A 7,195-nucleotide genomic window follows, 5' to 3' on the forward strand; every position below is an offset into this window, starting at 1 on the left:
AGTCTGTATCAAGAGAAAAATCTGAGTAACTCCTCTCCAATCCATTTAACTGTGAAATCGTGGAATAGCCTCTGAAAATCTTGTTAGCATATACTGATCTCCACTTTTTATTTTAGGTTGGGGTCCGAGGCATCCCATTAAGGCTCTTGTAAAATGTTCCTCAAATGTAGCAATGGGTATTAAAAGTTCAGGTTTTATTACTACCTGTGGTTTTCCAATTACCTGACATGACATGTAAGACATGTCTGGCAGAACTTAACTACATCTTTATGCAGTCCAGGGCAGTAAAACTGCTTTTGTCTTTTAGCTTGAGTTTTTCTTGTCACTAAATGACCCCTTACTAGTAGTTCATGTGCAACACCTCCTTTCTATAACCCACTGGTAATACGACTTGATGAACTTCTGCTAATTTCTCATCTGCCTGAATGTGTGATGGTCTCCATTTCCTCATTAAGACATCATTTTTTAAGATAGTAGAATTCAGAGATATGTCTAGATTGTTGTTCCATGTTTTTTTTAATATAAACACTTTAGTTTCTCATCTTTCTGCTGTAACTGAGTTAATTTCTCTGAGCTAGAGATGTCCATTTTGATATTCGTTTGCTTCTGATTTGTCACAGCCATTTGATCAAACAGGGCCTCTGCTAATTCCACTTCAATGTTCTTATCTGTATCCTTTGATCTCTCTTGTTTCAACTGGTGACTTTATGACCTTCTTATCACACAGTCAGGAAAAATCCCAGGATATGCTTCCTGTAATGGGTCAGTTGCCTGATTTTCCAGTGACTTCTCAATGGCAGTAGGCAGCACTCCTATCTGTGAAACAGCTACATCATTAGCAAGGACAAATTGTATTCCTAGAGCTAAGAGTTTTTCCAGTGCCCTGACCACCACTCCTCAACTTTTCGTTGGACGTTCTAATCTCCCTTGCATTATTGAGCACTTCTTGTCTCTCCATGAATTCCACTTACTAACACTTTTTCTGACAGTAGTCCTTCGGAGGTACACACCTCCCCATCTTTCAATATCCAGGATTGAAAAAATCTTATATCTCTTAATATTGTAACTTCTTTACTTACGGCTCCTGGCCTGTGTGAGTAAGCTTTACATTTGCATGTGTATGGTTTAAGAAGATCTGGCACTTACTCCTTAACCAAACTCTGACTAAAACCAACTAAAAAGCTGGTGCAGCTTTTTTAGCCCCCACTGTACTTTCCATTACCACTCCAACAAAATTCATTGGCTTATCCTGTTTTCCTACATCTGTCTTCCCAGTGCTTTTCCTAACCCACCAACAATATGATTTCATGTGGCCTACTTAATTGCAGTGATAAAATGGGAGTGTTTAAACTTTTTTTTTCCATTCCAAGGGTTTGTTTTTTACCCTGTGGCAAGTTATCCTTACGATCTTCACCGAGATCTACTTTTCCTTTACCACGTGAGGATTTCTCTTTTCCCCAATTTCTATCCCACAAGGACTGAAGTTGATGTTGGAAGCCAAACTTTGATTTATGGACCAACTCATAATCAGCCATTTCAGCTGCTAACCTTGCTGTTTTAACTCTCTGCTCATCCGCATGAGTTCTCACTACCTCAAGAAATGAATTTTTAATTGTGTCTCTAAAAGCGTTGTAGGTTTGTCCTATTTTTAATGCCCTTATCCACCTATCAATGTTACTTTGCTTGATCCTTTCAAACTCAGTATATATTTGACCAGTGTCCCACCTGAGATTCCGGAAACGCTGTCTGTAGACTTCAGACACAAGCTCATATGCACTTAAGATGGTGATCTTCACCCCTGCACATGCTCCAGATACCTCCTCTGATAGTGATGCAAACACCTCACTAGCTTTACCTACAAGTTTTGTTTGGATCAACAAAACCCACATGGTCACTGGCCACTTCATTCATTTAGATACCTTCTCAAGTGAGATGAAGAAAGCTTCTATATCTTTCTCATCAACTTTTATAATAATCATGTATCTGTATTAAACAACTATATATAGACCATGAGTCAAAATGTAAACAGCTCAATCTATTCAGCTTGTAGTTAAGCAAATAACCATTCCAGAAGGATGTGTGACATCTCTGATGGTGGAAGAATTTGTTGTCAAGTCACCACCCACTTCATATTCATAACAGTGGTTACCATATACTATGTCTGCATTAATGAGATAACCATACAAAATCGTGTGTGGTGCAAGTTATTCCATACCCACACAAGTAACATAACATTTGATGAATGGGAAAACACTATGGACATTGTCAGATGGCGTAAGGTCATTAGTTATGATTTCAAAGCTTGACATTGCAGGATCTCCAGACCATAATAATGGGATGATTGTAACCCTGCATGGATAGGGAATAATTAGGCTGATACAGCAAATGTCACATCTATCCCAGAAACTAAACAAAGCACATGCCATTCATTCTCAGATCTGCCTTTGCCTCATTTCACTCAATTAGACTGATCTGGTTCATTTAGTCAAACATGGCTTGGTTTGGTCAGACTATGCAATGGCCATAGTTCCCTGCAGAAGCAGTCACTGACAAAGCAGGTTGTCGGATCCCTTTGGAGTGTTCCTCCTTCAGAAAAGAGGTGTTTTTTTGGGAGGATGGGGGAGGAGAAGAGGAAAGAAGAGGAGAGGAGAAGGATCAGGTTTTATCTACAAGAACTGGTTGGTGACAGAGGGGTTAACTTCAAGACACTGAGCATAAGTTCATTGCCCTTTAGCAGTGAACCAAATATTCAATCATTCGAGAGATGGACTTCTATCCTGTCATTCCCACAGCAGACACAAGATTCATGAAATTCAAAAACTTATGCAATGTCTCAGTTATAATTGAGAAATCTCCTTAAGGTAACTGTTATGTGGCGATGCCAGTGGTGAACTGAGGTGGACAAAGTTAAAAATCATACAACACTGTTGTGTGATTTTTAACTTTGTCCTTCAGGTAAAAGCTCCCTCACAGTTATAACATTCACTGGACTTTCCTGACAGGCAGCCGAGAAGCAGTGCTGTGAAAAAGGCCACAATACAGTGCTCCACGTACTTTCCAGCAAGCTGCAAGGCTTCATTCAGATCAATTTCTTCATCTCCCTCCTTCTTTTCATTCTCATTCTTGGGAGAGTTTTCTGACTGTATCCATTCCAGAGATCCAGCAGTTTCTTGCCAATGGCCACTCTGGTCCTGAGGTGGTACTGGTGTATCTTTAATTAAATAATTGGTCTCTGTCTCTGCAAGATGGGCTCCTCACTCTCGTTGGGAGGAATAGCTGCACCAAGGCCTCAATAGCTCCCACTTGACTTTCCATCCTTAGGCTTGTGTTTTCATCCACAGCACAGAATGAGTCAAAGGAGCAAGGTGTTTCCATGTCAACAAAACAATGCCAACAGTAAGCAGAATGCTCCACAAAATTATTCAGCAGGCCAAGTCCCAACACTCGAATGTCAAATCTCTGTTCCTGAGGAATATATTGTGGCACCTGAAGTACACAGTTCATGGTTGTGCAGTTGAGGATGTCCTGCTCACCAATCTTCATTGTCATTAATCAAATTTAATAAAACTCCAAAGATTGCTCTTATGTCCTCCAGTATGACTGGAGGCACTGTACTAGAGGAGAGAACATAGAACAGTATAGCCCTTTGGCCCTCGAAGTTGTGCCAACCTTTTATCCTACTCTAAGATCAAACTAACTTACATACCCTTCATTTTACTATCATCCATGTGCCTATTCAAGAATCACTTGAATGTCCCTAATATATCCAACTCTACTACCAATGCATTCCACACACCCATCACTCTTTGTGTAAAGAAGCTACCTCTGACAGCTCCCTTAAACCTTCCTCCAATCACCTTAAAATTATGCCCCCTCTTGGTAGACATTTCTAACTATTCACCCTATCTATGCCTGTCTTCATCTTGTACACCTCTTTCAAGTCAACACTCATCCTTCTTCACTCCAATGAGAAAAGCACCAGCTTCCTCAACCTTTCTTCATATTGTGTTCAGTTTTGATCACCTCATTATAGGAAGCTGCCTCCAGTCCAGGCAGCTTCCTGGCAAATCCCCTCTGCACCTTCTCTAAAGCTTCCATATCCTTCCTATAATGAGGTGATCAAAACTGAACACAATATTCCAAGTATGGCCTAATCAGGATTTTATAACCCTGCAACTCTTAAACTCAATTCCCCTGCTAATGAAAGCCAATACACCTTCCGCCTTCTCAAAAACTTGGGTGGCAACTATGGAGTTGGTCACTAAGATTCATCTGTTCCTAAACACTGCTAAGAATCCTGCCTTTAACTCTGTATTCTGTATTCAAATTCATCCTTCCAAAATGAATCACTTCACACTTTTCCAGGTTGAACTCCATCTTCCAGTTCTCAGCCCAGCTCTGCATCCTGCCAATGTCCCATTGCAACCAATAACAGCCCTCCAAACTATCCACAGCTCCACCTACATTTGTGTAATTGGCAAATTTACTAACCATGCTTCCACTTCCTCATCCAAGTCATTTATAACAATCACAAAGAGCAGTGGTCCCAGAACAGATTCCCGTGGAACACCACTGGTCACCGAGTTCCAGGCTGAATACTTTCCATCTACTGCCACCCTCTATCTTCTATGGGTCAGCCAATTCTGTATCCAGACATCCAAATTCCTTGTATCCCATGCTGCCTTTTGAAGACTGTACTGTGGTAGGGAATTACTGTTTGCCATGCAAACCTTGTTTTCTTCCCAACTATATTGTGTGATCAGCTGCTCACAATGCCATAAAGCTCACGCAGAAGAGATGATGAGCTATGAGTCTTTATACACAATGAGATAACCCTGATTTTCTGGGTTGTGAATGGTAACACTCTCCAACACACAGAAACAGTGTTCCACACCCCACAGAGATGCAATCAATTTGTCCCTCTCTTCATCCTCACCTAACTGCTCCATGCATTATTTTACCTTATCCACAATATGATCCAATCCTCCCAAGACCCTGAGTTCCTCCTTAAATCCTCTGCATGTTTGGATGTGAGTGAAAGCAGAGTCTCCATGGCCAAATATCCAGTTGTAATGTTCTCTAGGTCTAGATGTTTGTTGTGGACAGTTTCACAGAGCTTGCAAATTTTCCCTTTAATCTTTTTCATTTGTTGTCATTCAGCTGTTGTGAACAAGGGTCCTGGCCCATCTCCAGAAGATGGATCATCAAGTCCAGACTAGTTCGATCCAGATCTATGTTCAATCGGTCTTAGCTCAGGATGTAGATTAGTGCTGCTGTGCAAAGAACTAAATTCTGATTCTTCTGTGCATCATTCAGTGTCTTGAAGATCATGGCTATCATCCCATAGGTTCTCAGAAGCAATCGGAAACTTTACTGTTTACAACACCTTTTGAAAAAGAACCAAGGACAACATAACCTTGTTAAAGGAGCAGACCTACACTGAAAATCCAGATTTGATCTCTGCAAGTCTTCAGAGAAGCCAAGAGGCAGTATCAGATGAGGTTTGGGGTCCAAATGAACCTTACAGACTCCTGCTGCCTGTGGCAAGGCTTAAACAACACAACAGGATACAAAACAGAACAGAGCAAGATGATGGACAAAAGCACATCCCTTCCTGATGTCCTCAATGCCTTCTACGCTCAGTTTGAGCAGAATGCCAGCTGTGGGGTGCCACCTGCCCCGACAGTCCCAGACACACCTGCTCTCTCCATCACCGCTGCAGTCATCAGATCAATCTTCCTGAGAATCAACCAAAGAAAAGTGGTTAGCCTGGACAGAGTTCCCAGGCAAACGCTCAGATCCTGTGTGGACCAGCTGACAGAGGTATTCACTGTCATCTTCAACATCTCCCTCCGACAAGCTGAAGTCCCCACCTGCTTCAAGAATACCGCCATCATCTCCATACCAAGAAAGTACATGCAGCGTACCTTAATGACTACTGCCCAGTGGCTCTAATCTCAATAATCATGAAGTGCTTCAAGAGGCTGGTCATGGCCCACAATAACTACAGTCTCCCAGCTTACCTCAATCCGTATACAGCTTGCATACCGATATAAAAGGACCACAACAGATGCCATATCCTTAGCCTTGCACTCATCCCTGGAACATCTCGGCAAAAAAGACACCTACATCAGACTCCTGTTTATCAACTACAACTCTGCCTTCAACACCACTAACCCCTTCAGACTGATCTCAAAACTCATGACCTTGGTCTCGACTCCACTCTCTGCAACTGCATCCTCAGCCTCCTGATCGATAAACAGCAGTCAGGAAAGATGAACAACTGCTCCTCCTCCACGACGACACTCAACACTGAAGCCCCCAAAGGATGTTTTCTCAGCCCCGTACTGTACTCCCTGTACACCCATAGCTCTGTAGCCTAATTCCATACAAATGCCATCCAAAACTAGTGGTGTTGAAGGCAGAGTAGTAGTTGATAAACTCCACTGTGGTAGGAGAAATGTCAAACAATGAATCAGCATACAGAAAGGAGCTAGAGGGCTTGGTGATGTGGTGCAATAATAACAACCTTTCTCAGGGTTGATGAAACTAAAGAACTGACCATTGACTTCAAAAAGAATGGAGGAGAACATGCACACCCGCCCCCCACCCCCCCCCCCCACCACCACCACCACTCCGCCCAATCACCGCATCAATGGTGTGGAAGTTGAGAGCATCAAGTTCCGAGAGTGATGATAACCCACAACTCATCCTGGACCTCCCACATAGATGTGATGATCAAGAAGACACAACAACACCTCCTCTTTCTCAGGCGGCTCAGGAAATTTAGCATGTCCATAAGGACCCTCATCAATATTTACAGATGCACCATAGAAAGCATATTGTCCCATTGCATAATGGTCTGGTACAGCAACTATTCTGTCCAGACCAAGAAACTACAGAAGGTTGTGTGTACACCCCAGGCCATCACGGAAGCCAACCTTCCATCCATGGACTCCATTTACACGTCTCATTGCTGCAGAAAGGCTGCCAACATCATCAAAGATCTATCCTACCCCGGTAATGCTCTCCTACAGCCTCTTCTGTCAGAGACACGATACAGAAGCTTGAACATATGCACTAGCAGGTTCAAGAACAGCTTATTCCATTTCATTGTTAGACTGCTGAATAAGCTCTCTAACTTCAAATAATGCTGATTTGTTTATGTTGATCTTGTCTCGCTTGCATCCTGTGT

At 42.3% G+C, this 7,195-nt stretch overlaps 1 pseudogene; it reads right to left on the reverse strand.

The window, feature by feature from the left end:
- Positions 1–2,730: 2,730 nt before the first annotated feature.
- LOC122550250 (wings apart-like protein homolog) lies at positions 2,731–6,046 on the reverse strand (annotated as a pseudogene).
- Between the last annotated feature and the right edge of the window lie 1,149 nt (positions 6,047–7,195).

This window comes from Chiloscyllium plagiosum, unplaced genomic scaffold, assembly GCF_037043375.1.
Source record: "Chiloscyllium plagiosum isolate Xiang-an unplaced genomic scaffold, Cpla_swu_hap1 HiC_scaffold_5, whole genome shotgun sequence".
Classification (NCBI taxonomy): domain Eukaryota; kingdom Metazoa; phylum Chordata; class Chondrichthyes; order Orectolobiformes; family Hemiscylliidae; genus Chiloscyllium; species Chiloscyllium plagiosum.